The 18,855-nt window shown below is 47.6% G+C and overlaps 1 protein-coding gene across 1 annotated transcript in view; it reads left to right on the forward strand.

The window, feature by feature from the left end:
- Positions 1 to 303: 303 nt before the first annotated feature.
- The window catches only part of SSUH2 (ssu-2 homolog), a 69,534-nt gene continuing 50,982 nt past the window's right edge, over positions 304 to 18,855 (forward strand). The window contains exons 1-2 of the mRNA XM_028483538.1: positions 304 to 430; positions 17,610 to 17,780. The gene's annotated coding sequence lies outside the window, so the exon portion shown is untranslated. The remainder of the gene's footprint in view (positions 431 to 17,609; positions 17,781 to 18,855) is intronic.

Genomic DNA, 18,855 nt, shown 5'->3' on the forward strand with positions numbered 1-18,855 from the left:
TATTTCCATCCACAGTTTCTGTACCGTAGCGTAGGCAGAGCTAGTCTTATTTGGGAAAATGGGACATCCTTTCGACAGACCTCAATGTTATCCCATTTAGTGGACCAGGAAGAGGGTGGTTCATTTGGTTGGTTCCCTGGAGCCAACGAAGTCGGGGAAGAAGGCGGTGGCTGGGGTATGGGAAAGGGGCACACAGCACAGTGTGATGCTGTGATTTCTAATGACAAATACGTATGTGGTCTTTGTCCCCCTTCTTGGCAGAATCCAGCAGCCCGACCTCCCTGGAGGGGAGGGAGCCAGACATTGAGCAGTGATGATCAGTCATGCCTCTGTAATGAAGCCTCCACAAAACCCCAAAGAGTGGGAGCTGGGAGAGCTTCCGGGTTGGTGAACACGTGGAGGTCCCAGGAGAGAGGCGCCCCCAGAGAAGGTATGGAAGCACCCAAGTGCCCCCTTTCCCCCGTGCCTTGCCCTATGCGTCTCTTCCATCTGGCTGTTCCTGTGTTCTCTCTCTCTTTATAATAAACCAAAAACCTGGTAATCTAGTAAGTGAAAGGTTTCTTTGGGTTCTGTGAGCCGCTCTAGCCAATTAATCAAACGCGAAGATGGGGTCGTGGGGACCTCGGGTCTACAGCCAGTTGGTCAGAAGCCCAGTTGAATTGTCGGACGCCCAGCTGGGGTCACAGAACTGCTTGGTGTTGGGGGCAAAACGCACATAGGAGGGAGGGACTGGGCATCTTGCCCTGGAGCGGTGCTGAGGAGAAAGCAGCTCTGGAGGTGGGGCAGGAGACCCAGGGAGATGGAGGGGGAGAGAGCTTGCCAACTCAGAGAGGAGGATGGAGCCAGAGAGGGAGAGAAGTGTGGAGGGTAAGCAGTGGCCTGGTACATATGCACGTGCGCTGCCCGGGACGGGTGTGTTGGGGATGGTCGGGGGGTTGGGGGGTGGATTTATCTAAAGGGGTTGGAACAGGACAATCTTTCTTTTAATCAAGTCAGGTTACCTGGAGTTATGGAGCCTACAGAACTTTCAAGGTTTCTGAACGTAGATCCTAAGGAATTAACTGAGAAATTGATTCATGGGAAATGAATAGGAACTGGGAATAAGCTGTTGTTTTGAATTTAACTATTTGGACTGTAGTGCCTGGCACCCAGCCGGAGCTGTATAGATATTTGTTGAGCGAATAAATGGAAGTAATTCCACACAGATTCATGTCTGGGAAGAGAAGAAGAGCAGAAATGCTCAGCCAGAAAATTCTGTGAATGAATTTTCACAGATGATAGAAAAAACATCTTCGCTTTGTTAAAAATGTTCATGTGAGCTACACAGGTCTAGGGCCCTGGCATCTCTGGGCTGGCTTCCCATGGACAGAAGGGGAGGATTGTGAATGAGGGTCCAGCTCCAGTCAAGCTGAATGTCTGCTCCACCAGGAGGGAAGCAGCTGACAGCAAACGAAGGCTTTACATAGTTCTGGAAGCTGTTAGGAGTGGCTATTGTTATGCGCACAGAATGACTCATGTCACAGCTGAGTCAAGAAATCCGAGCAGCTTTCAGCTAGATTACGAGTAGTTTCGAATTGACATGTAATATTAAACGCAGGAAATCTTGAGATGTGTGTTTTTGAGAAGAGCAGATATAAATGGGGCTGTATAAATTCAGGTTCATCCTGGCTCTGCTACATACCCAGAGTGACTTCAGGCAAGTTACTTAATCTCACCATGTCTCAGTGGGCTCCTCTGTAAAATGGGGTAATTGTGTTTTCTAACTCCTAGGATTAAGCGAGTGAACATATGAATTAAAGCATGGAAAAGCACTGTAGTGCCTGGTACATGGGGAGAGCTTGATATATTAGTTATTGTTACTGCTAATCAATAGTAGTAATGCTCTTCCAAATGGAGGGAGGGGTGACATTTGTGAGTTCTCATTGGATCTCCATCATAACTCAGAAGGTGGGAGCTACTGAGGTTCAGAGAGGTGCAGTAATGTGCCTGAGGTCACACAGCTGCTGAGTGGTGGTGCTGATTTGAACTCGGTGATGTCAAAGCTTTCCCTCTAGTTACAGGGTGCTTTGAAAGAGAATAGGATAACCTATGGTTTGCAACTGAAGGTGGGCTTTTGGTGGAGAGTGGGGAGCCGCCTCCGCAGAGATGCTACACATGGATTCTGGGACTATTTCTGCAAGTGGGTTGGAGGATCCTGGCTTGGAGCGTGAGACGGGAGATCCTGGGTCTGATTGTGTGAGCTCCTTCTAGACCTTCACCTTAATGCGTCAGTCCCTCTTGTGGGTGGGGAGATCATGGGGGTTGCCTTGGGGCTGCAGCCAGGAGGGGAGGTGCTGCGGAGAGGTCCTGGTGGGTGGAGCTGACACCAACATGGTCAGCAGCACGGGAGGCTGCACACTGTGTCTGAGCTGTGTGTGTATCAAACCCTGGGGAGGGAGACTCTGCTGGGTGAGCCTGGGGCCGGGGAGAGACGTGGGATAGAGGAGCAGCAGTGGACACTGGGTGTCTGGAGTTAAAGTTTAAACAACCATAACAACAACCAGCCCTGCAGAGCCCGGGTGTTGGTTGATGGTAACATTTTTTGGAACATAGGTCAGATTTCCTCAGGTGAGTCCCAGAAATTTGGGTTGTTAGAAATGATAATTAGCCTCATTTTACAGAGGAGGCAATGGAGGCACAGAGAGGCACTAAAGCATTAGCTCATGACTGTCTAAAGGTTTTATATCGCCCGGCATCTGCCTGAAACTCTGTAAATATTTGTTGAGCTAACAGGTGAGTCAACTTTCCGAGGACATTTTAACAGAGTATTCTGGAAGATGCCAGAGCCTTCCCTGAAGGCATTATCTCTGGTGGTAGGATCTTGGGTGTCACGCCAGCCGCTGTGATTCAGGGCGATCGCCCGGTTTCTGCATCCTCACGTCCCCGTGCCCAGGCTCCTCCCCCACCTTGGAGGGGTGCAGCCACTGAATGAGACCATCGCGTTCATATCACATTCATAAATGCGTGACAGGAATCTCATGCTGGCGCGTGATAGAGGCCACAATAGGCCAGCCCCATCATGAGTCCATCAGATTTATATGTCAGCTGGCTCTGTCCACAGGAGCTTTGTCCCCTGATACCACAGCCTCGGATGTTGAAAGCCCTTCCCCTAATTTCCAGGTGGCTGGAATCCAGACAGCCAGCCTGTCCATCTGACTGTCTTTGGCCGTGTGTCTCGCCCCTATTCCCACACGACACTCAGTCGCTCACCCCCTTAATTTCCATACCCTGCAACCCACTAAACCACTAACACTGAGCGCGCGTGGTGCCGGTGGCTTTAATGGAAGTTGGTGGTGGAGTTGCAAGCGAGGTTACGTCTCAGACCCGCAGCCTCCCTCCCGTCTTCTTTTCTCATTCACTTCCCTCGTGGGAGCAGAGGATGCATTTTTCTCCTTGGTTTTTATGGAGACCGTGTCTCCCCTGCTGCCCCAGGTACACCTCTAATCTCAAGCCCTTATCAAGACTTCCAGACCAGCGCTTCTCCAAGTGTGCTCTGTGGACCAGCAGCACGAGCGTCCCTTGGAAGCTTGTCAGACACGCGAATGCCTGGGCTTCACCCCGGACCAGGGTGGGCCCAGTGATCCGTATTTAGATGCCCTCCACGTGATCCTGACACAAGCTCAAGTTCGGGAACCTCTGGACAACCAGTGTTCTTTCCCTTGGGAGGTTTCTGGTGAATCAAAATTTCTTCTTGTTATGAAGGTTTCAAGGGCAGCTGAGCTTCTGCCAGTAACCTCCCTATTTAGCCAACAGAACGTGGGCTTTGGAGTCCTCAGGCCTGGGTTCTGCCATCTGTGGTACTGACAAGCTGTGAAACCCTGGAAAGGGTGGTTCACCTCCCTGAGCCTCAGTTTCTAACTCAAACGATATCCTCCGATTGTAGCTCCTCCCAGGGGATTCTTGCGAGTCTCGGGGGAGATCAAAACTTCAGAGCTGCTTTACAAACTGGAAACTCAGGGAGTGTGGATCACCTCGTGACTTCCAGGCTTCCTCCCTGCTGGGGGCTCTGGTGGTTTCTCTTTCTTTTGAACAGACCTCTAGGTGCTGAAAGCCTGAGTCCCTTATTGACCAGAACAGTATGTGGAGAGGGATGCAGGGCATGTTGGGAAACTGGGCTTGAAGACAGAAGAACGTGGGGTGTGAGCGGGGTGCTGGCCAGAGGCCTCCCTCCTTATCTGGGGGAGGGGTTGGGGGGAGGGGAAGGCAGAGAGAGGCTGCTGAAATTCCTAGATGAGGAAACTGACGCTGAAAATCAGCCACTCCCCACGACCCTACTGAGTTAACAGCACTTTTCATTATTCTGAACTTATTTTATTTTTCTATCCCTAGAAATAGAAATTTTCCATAATTGTAACCCTACCTCTATACAGTTGACCCTTGAATAACACGGGGGTCAGGGGAGCCGACCCTCTGCACAGCTGAAAATCTGAGTATAATTTATAATTGACCCTCAGTATATGCAATTCCTCTGTATAGGATTCAGCCAACCTCGGATCATATTTGCTATTGAAAAAAATCTGTGTAAAAGTGGACCCACACCGTTCAAACCATGTTGTTTAAGGGTCAGCTGTATATTTTTCTTTTTGCACACTAGGTATATTAAAAGTATTTTCTAAGTTGTTACACAGTTCTCACAATTATCATCTTCAATGGCTCCAAAATATTCCATTAGGTGAACACATTATTATTTGTTGTACTGTTTCCATACTGTGGACGTTTAGATTGTTTTTAAACTTTTCGTTGTTGTAGTAGCATCTTTGGACCTTGCACTTTTGGATTCTTTTAGCGAAAACTCCATGGAGTGTGATCGTTCGGTCACAAGGTGTCAATAATTTTCTGTCTCAAGATATGTTTCCAGATTACTTTCCAAAATACTCTGCCACTAGCAATATTTGAACTTACCAGTTTTCCTGCAACCTTGCTATCATTGGGCATTACTGTTATTCTTTATTTTTGCTAATTTAATAGATGTCATGTGACACATCATAGTTTGTACTTAAATTTCTTTGGTAACTGGTGATGCAGTTACCAAACAACTTTTTCTATGATATTTTATTATTTCTGTTCTTTCCTTTGGAAATTTCCTCCTCATGCTTTTTTCACATTCATCTTCACAGTTTAATGATTTGTGTCGGCTGTTTATGTAGATATTAACTCCCTGATAGGTCTGTCTGTTTATTGATGGTTCACATTTACCCCCCGGCTCGACCTATAATCATGTACCTCTGTGTTCCTCTAACTTAGGATGCTTGGTAAGTTCATGGTGTTGCCAGAGACTTGGAATACTGCAAGTTTAATTTGCAGTGAAATGAATTGGTTAAGGTTCAGTTTAGGCAAGGATGGGTTTCTGGTGCCACCTGTGCCACCTGTCTCCCTTGCCCTGTTTTCCCCTTTGCCTCTCAGCTCTTCTAACTCTTTAGCTGAAGAGGAGCCAAACAAGCACACGCTCAAGCTGACAGTGAGCTTTGCTGCCGCCATCGGTCCCTGCAAAAGAAATGACCCTGGGGACCCGATCCCCTTCACCACCTGTTGGGACACTTCCACGCCTCCCCAAGGCGTCCTTCCCGGTTCCCAGGGCCCCAGGCAAGGCCGGCTCTGTCTACTCACCATTATCTGTTTGCTCAAGGAACGTGGGGAGTCAGGCAAACAACACCCCTTAGCGGGTAGCTTTCAGAATGGTCGCTGTCTGACTTGTGCCTCTTGGCAATTTGTCAGTTTCTTCTTCCGCGGGTGCCGGAGCATCTGGGCGTCTCCTTCCTTCTTTGAGCTTGTGCTGCAGCGGAAGGAGCGCTGCACGTGGAGCCTGGAGCCTGGAGCCTGCCTGCGACTCCTACCCGTGGTTCCTAGCTGTGCGTCCTGAGTGGGCCACTGACGGCTTCTCTGGTCCCTGCCCCTCATCTCAAGAGAGTGGATGATAGCCAAGTCATCAGGTGTTCCGGCTGAAGGGATGTCCCCTGCACTCTCCCACTGAAGTCACCCAATCACCCTCGGAAGCTGCTTTCTGTGTCTGATCCCCAGTTTACAGTGGAGGTGACTCGGCCTCAGAGAGGTTAAGGAAAGCAATCTGAACGGGAGTGTAGTGCAAACTGGCGGAATGTCGGCTCCGCCTTACATTTTGCATAATGACTTTTACATCAGGGTTTTCAGAGCGATTCATAGAGCATAGACATTCGAGTCGTTGATTGAATTGAAAAGGAGTCATGCTGACTCATGAGGCTGGTGTGGGTTCTCGATGCTTAGGGAGACCATTTCACTTGATGGTTTACGTGTTTGCTTCCTCTAGGGCATGTTGCCATCATCCAGGGAGTTGACGAGCACATTCTTTGTAGAATGCCTTGTGCCCCGATGTCAGGTGGGGACCCCGTCCCTTGTCGTGGAGGTGATATTAACTTGGAGCCCCACCTCCATCATTCCCCATGGAAGCCTAAACTCCTCAGTCTCAGTGAGTTCCCTTGAGGGATTCCTTCTTATGGTGACTTTCAGTTCTGAGCTCCTACTTTAATGTATAGGTCATCCTGCTTTCTCTATTTTGCGCTTCATGGGCCTGGAAGTAAAACTTTTTAAATTTCTCTCCCAGTCAAAATCCCATGCACGCGTGGCAGTTTGGGAATGTGGTAGGCTTTCCCCTGTGAAGATGTGGAAGGAGTGAGGAGAGGGGAGGGCGTGGATTCTTGTAGCCTGACTTTGAAGTGGGTGGTGGGCGTCTCTGTGTGAGCCCCTGGGCGGCCCCCTGCAGCACCGTACAGAGCGTGTCCTACATTTCTAGAGCCCCACCTTCAGCCATCTCATCTCCATTTCTCTTTCCCCCTCTTCCTTGTCTGCACGTTCGTGGGTAATTCCAAGGAATGGCGTTCGGTTCTCCCTTTCTTCTACCCTCGTGGCCTCATGTGACTCCTCTTCTCCCCAGATGTCTCATCGGGGTATTTTCCCAAATGAAGTTAGGTCTTCATTAAGAAGGTACAATTTTCACCTCCCTTTAGCTGGACAGTGTCAGTTAAACTGCCCAAGTTTTCAGGCCCCTGGCCTCCATCGTGCTTACAAAGTCTTTGAAGTAGAGAGTTTGGGTCTGAATCTCATCTTTGTCACTCAGTCACCTGGTGGGCAAGTCCCTTCACCTTTTTGGACCTCAGTTTTCATATGCAGTCCTCAGTTGACCTGTCGTAACAGAGAGGGGATAGTATCCGTGGGCAGCTCTCGTTAGTGTTAAAGCAAAAGTAACTCCACTGGGGTCCATTGGGTGGAACATAAACTAAGTTAAAATCACATTGCAACGTTGATAAAGATTACAACTCTCAGAAGAGATGCGTAAGTGCAAAAGTAATATATTTTATCATGAAAGTGCCTGGCAAAAATGATAACCGCAGGCTTCCTATTTGATCGAGGAAATGGCTAGTGCGTATTTTGTAGTTTTCCTTTTGGTCTGTTCTAGAACAAAGCTTCTCTCACATCCGTTTGTCACTGTGCTGACTTTCCGGCTAATCCACAGGCTGGCTGGGTGACTAAGTGCCGTGAGGAACGTGATCTCGCTTTCCGGAGCCAGCAGGTTCCAGTCCTTTCTCCACTGTTGTGCAGTGGACACGCGGCGGTAACAACTTCTAACGCTCTCTCACATCTTAACGAATTCAACCATTGAGATTGCCCACGAGGCAGGGAGGACAGGGACGAAAATGTTCACTTGACAGCTGAATGGGGGTTTAGAGGGTTAAGAAATTCCTCCAAATCAGGCTGTGGGTGAAGCCCATGTCTGGGGGCAGAGCCAGGGTTTGTGGCCAGCTCAGCGTGGCCGAGGCATGTTCAGACTCTGCGGAAGTTCTGACCCCCAGACCACAGGGTCATCTGGTTGGGGTGTCATCTCTCTCTTCCACATGCTCCTCCCTCTCGGGCTGCCCCAGGCCATTTGCACCTCCCACAGGACCCTGAGTGTGGGGAGAGGGTCAGGGTGCTATAGCCAGTGGTTGGGGACCTAGGGGTCCGCCTCTGGTCTTCTGTCTGTCCTGCTGATGGTGTCTCCTCAGGCCGTGGGCAGTGATATCCTGCTCAGACTTGTGCTAAGTGAACTTGTGCTCTGCATTGTCCTTGCCGGTGGCCCTCACCCCCTTCCACATTCCCTTCTGCCCTGTCTCCCTCCAGATGATGCTTCTAATATCCCTGGACCCCAGATTGCTGTCGTGTTTGAAGCTTTTGGCTGCTTTTAATAGCTTTTCCATTTCTTTCCTCACTTTCAACTGCCACTTCTTGTTACTGTCGGCTGCCTCTAGTTTCTGTCCCCTCTGAAGTCACTGTTTCTAATCCTCTGGATCTGGGCTGTCAGATAACTAACCTTGTAAAAATTCTGTCTCGAGTACGAGTCGTGGCGGTGAGTGCGGCTTTGGCGCACGTGCTCGGTGATGGCAATGGCTTTGACTTTGCCAAGGCCCTTTTGGCTCTTTTCTATATTCTGAATCATGTTCTGAGAGGTGAAATTCCCCGATTAAGTGACACTTCACCATAGGGGGTAAGTATAAAAGTGTGGCTCCAAGCGGGCAAGGAACGGCAGCTGAGATGGGCCCTTGCAGGGCTGCCCGTGTTCCTGGCGGCCTGGTGCGCGGGGACTGGGTGGCTCTGGAGGCCCACGCTGGCTCCCTGCCTTCCCTGCAGCACTGGGCCCGGGTGATTCCCCCTTTCACATCCACCGGCAAGTAAATACCTTCACTCCATGGAGAACCTCTTCAGGCCATGAACTGAGTCCTGACACTTGGTGGTGGGTTATTCAGAAGCAGTAACCACTGTCTCCAAGGTCATAGGTCATGGATGGCATTGAAAGGGGACCAGAATGATGAGTCCCAGAATTGGAGACTTGAAACGGGAGATAGTCCAATCATCCAATGCTCACACACATTTAAAAATAAATCCGAATTTATATCTTCTGAAAAATCATCACATTTATAAGGGCAAAAAGTCAGACATAAATTAAGGGACACCTATATTTATAATGGAAAACTGTACAACATGGTAATATTTAGAGAATTTCTAATGATGTGGGAAACTGCTGATGATCAACTGAAAAAGCAAGTGAAAAATTGCTAATATAGGGTGAGATCTCAAATGTAAAATATCATTTGCATAGATGAAGGACAGGAAAGGTGTTCTCAGTAGTTATACCTTTGATGACTACAGGAGCCTGTGGTTAATAGAAACTAGTGGCTTGGGACTTCCCTGCTGGGCCGGTGGTTAAGACTCCCCGCTTCCACTGCAGGGGCCATGGGTTTGATCCCTGGTTGGGGAACTAAGATCATGCATGCCGTGTGGCGCAGCCAAAAGAAACCCGAAACTAGTGGCTCAGAGCAGGTGTACAACAATAGGGAGTGGTGGGGACTGAGGCACATTGTGTAGAACATGTCCTCTGGAAAAGAGGCTTCTAGCTGACGATTGCTAGCTCTTCAGATTTTTTAAAAGAAGCTGGAAAGCGTGGTGTTTATGTGAAATCCTTTAATTTTTCAATGTTAGCAACTAATTTACTCTTTTCAAAATACCATTTGGGCCAAATGAAAATGTTGGTCCTTTGGCTTTGGCCTTTGATCCACCAACCTGCCACTTCTGAAGTCACCAAAACGCCAACACCTGCTCTCTCTGAGGAGCACGTTTATTGGAAATTTAATTTTTCTTTAGCAGAGCTTTGGTGATTTTCCAATTTTGTAAATCAATACATAGTATTTCTAAAATTAAAGAAAAAAATCACCGACCCTCGGTGCAGGGGGTTGGGATGTGTGTGGGGGCGCACGTGAGTACCTAAGAATTCTGGGCACCTCCCAGAACTTTCCCAAGCTTCAGTTTCCTCACATGTATAACGAGGAGAGCAGTTTCTGCTCTGCTAACCTTCCAAGATTGAGACTCAAAGGAGGTGTCAAATTGAGAAGACCCTGCAAATAATCAGGCGTGTAGGGGATGCGATGCAGCAGGTGCTCAGAAAAGATTTGTCACATGAATGTAGGGGAAAGGGAAGGAGGGGGTCTGGTAAGCTCTGCAAAGTCTTGGGAAGCACGTGGCCTGAGGAGTCAAACGTGTGTGTTCGACATAGCTTGGCTGTGCCACAAACTAGCGGTGACACCTTGGTAAATAGTTGTCATTATATCTATTAACTATGTGCTAACACTCTCTGTTAGGCAATTTCTATGCATTGTACCTTACTGAGCCTCATTTCTCATTAAAAAAGGGGGATAATCATATTCCTTACTTCAAAGTGTCCTTGTGAGGATTAATTCAGATAATCCAAGTAGCAGGTGGAAGACAGAACTCAGTACACAGCAATTCCCTTTTAGTCCTGGGCTGGGTTTCACCATTGGTAGGATCTATTTAATTTCACCTGTTCCCACTAATTCAAGGAGACTGAATGGATGAGTATGGGTGCAATAGATTACTTATTCAAAATATGTAATTTCCCCTAATATTTGTTCAAAATTTGTATTTTTTTCCTGTCTCAGTTTCTTAAAGAAAAGAAGCTCGTTCCTCTCACTGGGGTGGTTTAGAAATGGGAAGTGACATCCAGTCCATATTCTGTCTTTGGAGAATTGCTCCAGGTGTCCCCTGAGCAAAGCGCAGCGCCGCCCGCCACTTTCTACAGCCGCTGCTTAGCACCTGTGGAAGCTTTGCGGTGCAGTAGTATCTGCTTGTTTTTCTAGCGAACCTGGGTGGGTGAGCCCTTTCACATATATGACCTTGTCAGATCACCAAAATATCTCTAAATGCCCAATACATACATATACATCTACCTATTTCTGTCTATCTATCCATTTAATTTCAGTAAATAGTTTGTGTAATTTATCCTTGTAAGATGGAGGTTTTTTAAATGCCACGCTCTAGTGTAGGTACTTTACCTACATTAGCTCTTTAACCGTCACAGCAGCCATGTTAGGTGGATAATATTATTATCCACCTTTTTACATATGAGGACAATAGGCTCAGCAAGTAAGTGGGAAGATTGAGATTCAGTGCCAGGACTGATTGGTGCCAAATAAAGTTAATTTTGTGTGTGTGTGTGTGTGTGTGTGTGTGGTTGCTACAATAGAGTATCAAAAACAATTATTTTGATGACGTCCTCTCAGGAGTTAGAATCCCCCCTACTTCTACCTCAGAAGAAATCAGAGTAAGGGCGCACGGATCTGCCTTTAGGTTCCACTGAACAGCGGGACGGGCACGCAGGCTGCGGCTCTCTGTGTACAGGGAGACTGACAGGAATTGCTCCCAAGGAAAGCTGGATTCCTGGGACCGCTGCGCCCCCTACAGGTCATCGCCGACACCACTCTTCACCCCCCAAAGTGCAACCAGCCCTCTCCTCGTTGTTACCTCCCTCCCTTCTTCTCTTGGGGGTGCTGCCTGCGGACTACGGCAGCAAATGCCCCTTTCCCCTGAATTTCTAAGGCTTGTATCAAGTACAGATCCATGTTGATCGCAAAGAATGGGATATAATTTCTTCGGGTTGGATTATGTCTTAAGAATACTGAGCAATGTCGCCATATAGCCCTCTTGACTTGAAAAACATTTGAGTCAAATATAGTGTGGCAGGACCAAGATACTGATAAAGTCACAGCTTCCCCGCCACCTCGAAGGATCCTTTGCTGCTTGCTTTGGACTCTGGTGATGGAGCTCATGCCACTGAGTGGACTGGGGCATTTGCAGGAGCCAGGAATTGGCTCCTTTGGGAAGAGAGGGGAATAGCCATGGAAGACTGGTATAAATTAAGTGGTTTATTGAGATGGGGAGGGGGCAGTGGTGGTGAGATGAGTAAACAGGGAAGGAAGTCACCGCAGGTTAGAAGGTTGGAGGTGAGCATACGGTGGAGAGATAGAGGGAAGGTTTTTGAACAGGGACTGTAGGAGCTCCCGAAATAAATCAGGGTGAAGAGGGGTTCCCTCGTGCTTTGATGGACATCCTACAACAGAAAGTCCCTTTGGAGCTTTTTAAAGAGATTTCTGTAAAGGTTAAATCAGTAAGTGTTAACCTTTTCAATAACAACCCCCCCCCTTTTTTTTTGTCTGCACCGTGCTTGCAGGATCATAGTTCCCTGACCAGGGATTGAACCCCTGGCAGTAAAAGCGCCAGGTCCTAAACACTGCACCGCCAGAGAATTCCCCAGCAACCCACATTTTTTTTTTTTGCGGTACGCGGGCCTCTCCCCGCTGTGGCCTCTCCCGTTGCGGAGCACAGGCTCCGGACGCGCAGGCTCGGCGGCCGTGGCTCACGGGCCCAGCCGCTCCGCGGCATGTGGGATCCTCCCAGAGTGGGGCACGAACCCGCGTCCCCTGCATCGGCAGGTGGACTCTCAACCACTGCGCCACCAGGGAAGCCCCCATTTATTTATTTATTCAGTCTTTTTTAATGAGTTTGGTCTCGTGGACATTTTAAATTAATTAATTAATTGGGTTATAATAAAATATCACTTCTTTTATTGCTCCTTCTTTTATTGCTCCAATTGTTCCAGCTTTGGCTAGTGGGAGCTCTTTCAGGTTGGCGCTTATGTCCTCTTGACGTGATATATTATTTTCATAATTTAAACACTACAACAAAGTACAAATAACTAAAATTGCTTTTCAGCGCTTTCTGTTATGTTGAACTGCTGTTTCGTTCGAATGGGAGAACATGCTGAGACCAGCCATGAGGCAGCTCGGCTTTATGTGAGTTACCCAGACAAACCTTTAACGGGTGAAGGATTTTTTTCTTTCTTTTTTTTTATACGGCACAATTCTCTTCAGCGTCTGAGGCTGCATTGTACTAGAATATAGAATCAGGAAGCTACCTAGCTTATGAACATCTGAAATAGGTTTTTTTTCAAATCTAAACAGAGAATGATAAGAACTTAATGTTGTTGAAGAGAATCATGAGAACCATGAATCATGAGTGTTGCCAAAACTTCATTTGGAGAGAAAATTATGAATAAATTCCAGAGTATTGTTGTGTCTGATTTTACAAAGGCTGAAAAGAGGACTTTGCTGAGAAAATCAAATTTCAGGTTACTTCATCACCAATAAAGGGAAACTGTGCTCGTTGCTTGCTTACATATGCAGTTCTGTGGTCCTTAGCCCTGGAGACAACCCCTTAAGTTGATGATCTCTCTGAAGCATTGTCAGAATTCTTGGATGTAATGAGCTTAGCCAAAAAAAATAAATAAAATTGGGCGCCTGCTGATGCTCTTTCAGCAATGCTAGGTTCAAGATCAGCATTTGGGACAAAAATCCAAGGGAAGAGTCGTAGTTCAGGATGTCTAAACACAGCGAAGCATGGGAGTGGAAAACTCTGTGAGGGCGTCCAGGTAGCCAGTTGGTAAAAGAGAACGTGTTGGAACATCAGGTCATCACTTACCTTTTTGTGTGGAGATTTGAGCTCTGATCCCAGAACCCTGAGGTTCGTTTATTGCCAAAGGGAAATTAACCTGGTTGGAATTAATGGTCACAGTCGCTCTGTTTTTGGAATACCCAGGGAAACATCTTCAAACTTCCCAAAGTGTTCACTTGCCACATAGCTTGGTAGAGAGGACACTCTCAGTGCTTCGCCTGGGGCCCTGGGTCTCTGTTAGGGGTTCGCAACATTCACGTGTTCACAGCTTCTGCATGCTTCCTTCTTTTGCTCACACCTGCTGTTTTCCTCCAGAACCTCCCTCGGGCTGCTGGGGCTCTCTGCCCGCAGGCACAGAGCATAAGTGCCTCCTAGGGATTTATAGCCCCTGGGGTGGCCATAGCGGCTGGGTGACTGCAGGGCTGGGTATAAAAGTCCAGCTCTCTCATTGTGGGAGGTGGCCGGGAGGACAAATTCTGAAGTGTAATAGCTTCTAGAGGTCCCCAAGGGACCAGGCCAAGGTCAAGTCCTGCTTGAATAGCCCCTTTTCCCGTCCTGATTTCCTCACCCCATTACAGCTTCTCCTTAATAAACCCCTTGGCCCTGCCTCCTCACCGAGGGTCTGCTTCTTGGGAGCCCCAGCTAAGATACTTGGCGTACTTGAAGCTCTGAATACTTTGATCTGTGAAACTTTAAGAAATAAACATCCACCTCATTTCTTAGTATTTCATATGTCAAGAAATTATAGCCAAAACTTGTCTGCAGGTATATTATATTGGTGGTAAAATTTTCTTCTTAACGTTTAGATTTGGTGACGTTCTTGCTTTTAAGGAAAAGGAAAACATTTCATTGAATGTGTCTGAAGGGTGAATTCAGTTTATACACTTGTCCCTCGATATCTACAAGGCATTTGTTCCAGGATCCCTGGCCGATACCAAAATCTACCAATGCTCAAGTCCCTTATATAAAATGGCATAGTATTTGCATATAACCTATGCACATCCTCCCATAAATCATCTTTTAAATCATCTCTAGATTAGTTATAATACCGAATGCAACTTAAATGCTACAATTTAGTTGCCAGTGTGTGTCATATTCAAGTTTTGCTTTTTGGAACTTTCTGGAAATAAAATTTTTTTGATCATTGGTTGTTTTGCAGATATGAAGGGCCAACTGTACACTTTTTTTCTGATACCATGGCTGAAGAGCACATTCGAAACTCTATAAGGAACCCCATTCTCAACAGCATTCGGTCTTTGCCAGGTATCCCAGAGGTGTTATTGGAACTCAGACTTCACTTAGTGGCCAAGACAACATACATGAAATTAACTTTAAAGATTTTGTGGGGTGGGGGAAATTTTCTCTCTCATTTTCTGGAAACAAGTCAGCAATTGGTGTATGTTGTTTCCCATTTTTGTCAACATAAAAAATGGCATGCAACAGCCTAGATGTTGAAAAGGATCTTGGTGAAGTTTTAGTTGCCACTTTTGATCCAAGAGAGAAAAGCTGGAGCAGGCAAGCAGATTGATAGCATGTGAATAAAATAAAGATTCTATTTCCCTTGCAGAGAAAAATAGTTTTGATTTAAAATTGCCATAGCCTTGTTTTGTTTTTAGTAATGATATTTAATCTGTTTAGAGATTTGAAGTGCCATTAAAGGAACCAGGTGTTTTTTGGTTTGTTTTCGGGGGGTTGTTTAATGGAAAGGGCATATGGATTGGAAGCTGAGAGGGCTCCCCTAGGGATCTCTGTGATCTTGCCTTACTCTGACATGCTTTGATAGTAAGATTCTTGTTTTGTTTTCTTAGCTAAGATTTGTCTCTAAGTCAGAGTGGCTTTTCCCTTAACTGGGCAATGTTGTGAAAGTCGCACTGAACTTCGATTTCAGGCCAAGGCTTGAAGGATGGAAACTACAGAGTGAAAACCCTCCTGTCTGAACAGACAGTGCTGATGGGCACAGTGGCTCTGGCTGTTCTGGATCCTTAGGATGGGAAATTGATAGACGGCCGTGGTCCTTGTTAGCAGGACACCCTCCCTCCCGCTTCCTCCCCCTCCCTTGCTTCTCCTTTCTTCTCCCCGCCTTCACCCCCTTTCCTTCATCTTCATCATCTTCCCTCTCCTCCAATGCCTTTTTCTTGTTCATCTTTCTTTCTTTCTTCTTCTTTTTTTCCTCTTCCTGTTGTGGCAACTGAAACGCACCCAAACTGAAGTGCTTGCAGTCAGCGTCTCACCTTTTTGACAATAAATGGTCCAGAGCGTTGACACAGAAGAATTCCCGCAGTTGAACGTGGAGCAGAAAATCCGATGGAGAAGGAGTGGGGAGAGGAGTGGTGGAGGTGTCTTTCTTGAGAAATGTTTCCGAGTTGGATGGATGTTGATCTTGATAACCTGTCTAGGTTGTCTTCTGGATGACTTAATTTGCTCTTCTGTGAAATGGGACCGATGATCTTGGCTCCTTCCTGCAGGTTAGAGACATTGTGAGAGTCAGCGGCCAACTGGGGGGCAACCTGGGATGGAGGCCACAGCATGGGGAGGAGCTGGGACAAATGGGCTATGGTCCAGCTCTGCTGTTTTCTAGGTGTGTCATCCTTAGTGTGCACATTGCTTCTGAAGATCTCAGTTTCCTCATCCATGAAATGGGAATGCTTGGTTTCTCAAAATGGGATGCATTAACCCCATTCGAAACTGTTTCCCCCCTTCCCCATGCTCCTGCCCCTGGCACTCGGCACTTCTGGCTCTATGTTGTCTTAAAAGCAGGGCTGACCGTAGCATCTGGCACAAAGTAGTTGCTCAGAAATATTGTTTAATGAATGAGTGGGTGGATGAATGAATACTTACAATCAGGGCCCCCAAGTATGGCTGTGCTATCCACAACTGCAGCGGAAGGGGGACCCTTAGTTCATGAAGACCGTGATGGAAATCGTGCCCCTGGAATTGTGCAACATGGCGGCCTGCTCCCAACGGACCAGCATTCCATGACCCAAAATTGCCGAGAAAAATGTGAGGCTCTTGGAAGATGTAACATCCCTCATGCCCCTCTGCCTAGTTTCATTTTTCAGGAGCTGCAAAACAACCCACATGGACTCTCCATCTCTCTCACCTTATAGAAACGCAGACCTGTGAGTGCTTTCTGGGGTAGCAGCAGCCAAGGGGCTCCATGACCTACCAAGAACCTCCAGCAGGACCCCCTGATCAGCAGGGCCAGAAGAGCTTATGAAGTAATCTGATTCTTCGCTTCCTTCCTGTAGAAGCTATGTTTTGGAAGTTCAAGAGCCAAGGGATCCCTCACTTTCTAATCCAGGAAAACGTGGATACGCAGGCAGAAAGCAAATCCCTCCTTGGTCAAGTGCGTTTAGAAGAAAACGAAATGTTCTTAGAAGACGCATAATTATTAAAAATGTTTACGAGTTCATCTGTGTGCCTTTTATAGTTACGTCGTGTTATCTCCAGCGGTACTCCTTGGGAAGCCCTTGTTAAGGCGAGGGCCCGCCGGTGACTTTGGATTGAGGCTCTGATCAGTTCAGATTCATAGTGCCCCCTGGTGGACATCGCTGCTCTAATTGACCGCGGAATTCTTGGGCTTGGCTGAATTGGAAATGGCCCTTGCGGCTACACTGCTGTGGTTTTCCTGCTCCATCCCCACCGTCGTAATTTTCTCTGCCTTTTATGTTGTTTTGTGTTTGTTTCTCATAAATTACGGATGAAGCTATCAGAGAGCAAAGAACGGGAGCAGGGGGACAGAAGTTTGGACCCAGAGTTATGAGTTTTGGTTGCAGGTACTTTCTCCGACTCAGCACGTGGCATTGCTCTTCTGCAGACCGCCGCTCCTCTGTACATCAAAAGTGTGGGGAGCGGTGCTTCCCATGGCTCCTTGTAGCAGTGTAGCAGTGTGGCCCTGTCGGGAGGCCTGGGTTTACACCTGAGCTTAGAACTTGAGTTCAAGTTATTTCACCTCCATGAGCTTTAGCTTTCTGATCTGTCACGAGGATAATGATGATCATGGCTGTTCCTGGGGTCATTGGTAAATGTCAGATAGGAGATGCACTGAAAAGCCCCGGCTCAGGGCCTGGCCTGTTCATTAGCATACTGTGTTTGTGGTAGTGGCTGTTTTCCTTCATGCCATTATGATCTTCCAATGATTTGGTCCATAGCCTGGCTGCCGAAGAGAGCAAATCAGTTTCTAAATGAGAATAGGAATAGTAGCACAGTACTGATTTTGTGTTTGAAGATTCCAACATGATTTATTCACTTCTGTTTTCTAGTGGGCAATAATTTGTCCCGAGCAGTGGAGCCTGGAGCCATCCATCCTCAGCCACATGGATGTTGTCACATCACGTCCCGTCTGTGAATGAAGATACGGATGGAGAACAGACTCAGTGATGTTGGAAATTACATCCACCTGAGTGCCGGTCGGAGCCTGGGGAAGAGGGTCGGTGGGTAATCATGTTCTTTACCTGTCACATCACAGCTGTGATTCTGCTTCCTGTTCCAGAGCAGAGCCAGGCAGTCTGGCCCCTGTGCCCAGCCTTCTCCACCTTCTGCTTTTCCGGGCTTCTTTCCTTCTTTCTGTTTTGCTGAGACATATAGTACTTACTATGTGCCGGCCTAAGTACTTCACAGGAATGAAGTCGTTTCATCCTTCTAACCACCCTGTGAACTAGTTCCTATTATTGTACCCCTCTTACAGATGGGAAAGATGAGGCCCAGAAGGGAATTCTGGGACTTGCATAGGCACCAGCTGGTAAGAGGCAGGACTGGACCCAGCCTGCTCTCTTGCTTCTCCTTAATCCTGCCTCCCTTCCCCACCCCCATGCATGCCCGAGGGTCCCATGGGTTTGGGGGAACCAGTAAGTTTCCTTATTACCCACCAACTCCTTCCCAGTTTCTCTTGGTAATATCCCTGTGAGTTCTGGCATCCACTTGAAGGGATCCCTGGGAGGGACCAGGTCAGGGCTCTGATGGATACTCAGTGCTGATGTTTGCTCTCAGGAAGGCAGAGTGAGATCGAGGGCAGGCCTTTCACAGTCAGTGGGTACGTCTCAGGTTCTGTTGGGGGATGATTCTCCAAGGCACTCTGGTGTTCCCCCATGTCTGGTGCTTCCCTGTCTGTTCTTTATTCTGGACTACCTTTACCAGGATGTTTGTATACCAGACCTCCTTGCGAGAAGAGGGAGAGTCTTCCTCTGGAACAGAGAGCTTACTGCCCACTATAAAATATTTGGGTTCCCTTAGCTCAGCGTTGTTCTCCTGTAATGTAACCCACCACGTGTACAGGAGTTACATGGTTCTCCTTATGTGGTCCTGTGGGAATTGGGGCTCAGGAAACTGGGGCAAAAACGCTTTTTGTCCAGCTACCGCTACTGCTGTGAGTGATACACTTCTTTGTCTCTGATCCAGGAGTCTCCTGTCTTTTTTTTTTTTTTTTTTTTTTGCGGTACGTGGGCCTCTCACTGCCGCGGCCTCTCCCGTTGCGGAGCACAGGCTCCGGACGCGCAGGCTCAGCGGCCA

This window comes from Physeter macrocephalus, unplaced genomic scaffold, assembly GCF_002837175.3.
Source record: "Physeter macrocephalus isolate SW-GA unplaced genomic scaffold, ASM283717v5 random_43, whole genome shotgun sequence".
Taxonomy (NCBI): domain Eukaryota; kingdom Metazoa; phylum Chordata; class Mammalia; order Artiodactyla; family Physeteridae; genus Physeter; species Physeter macrocephalus.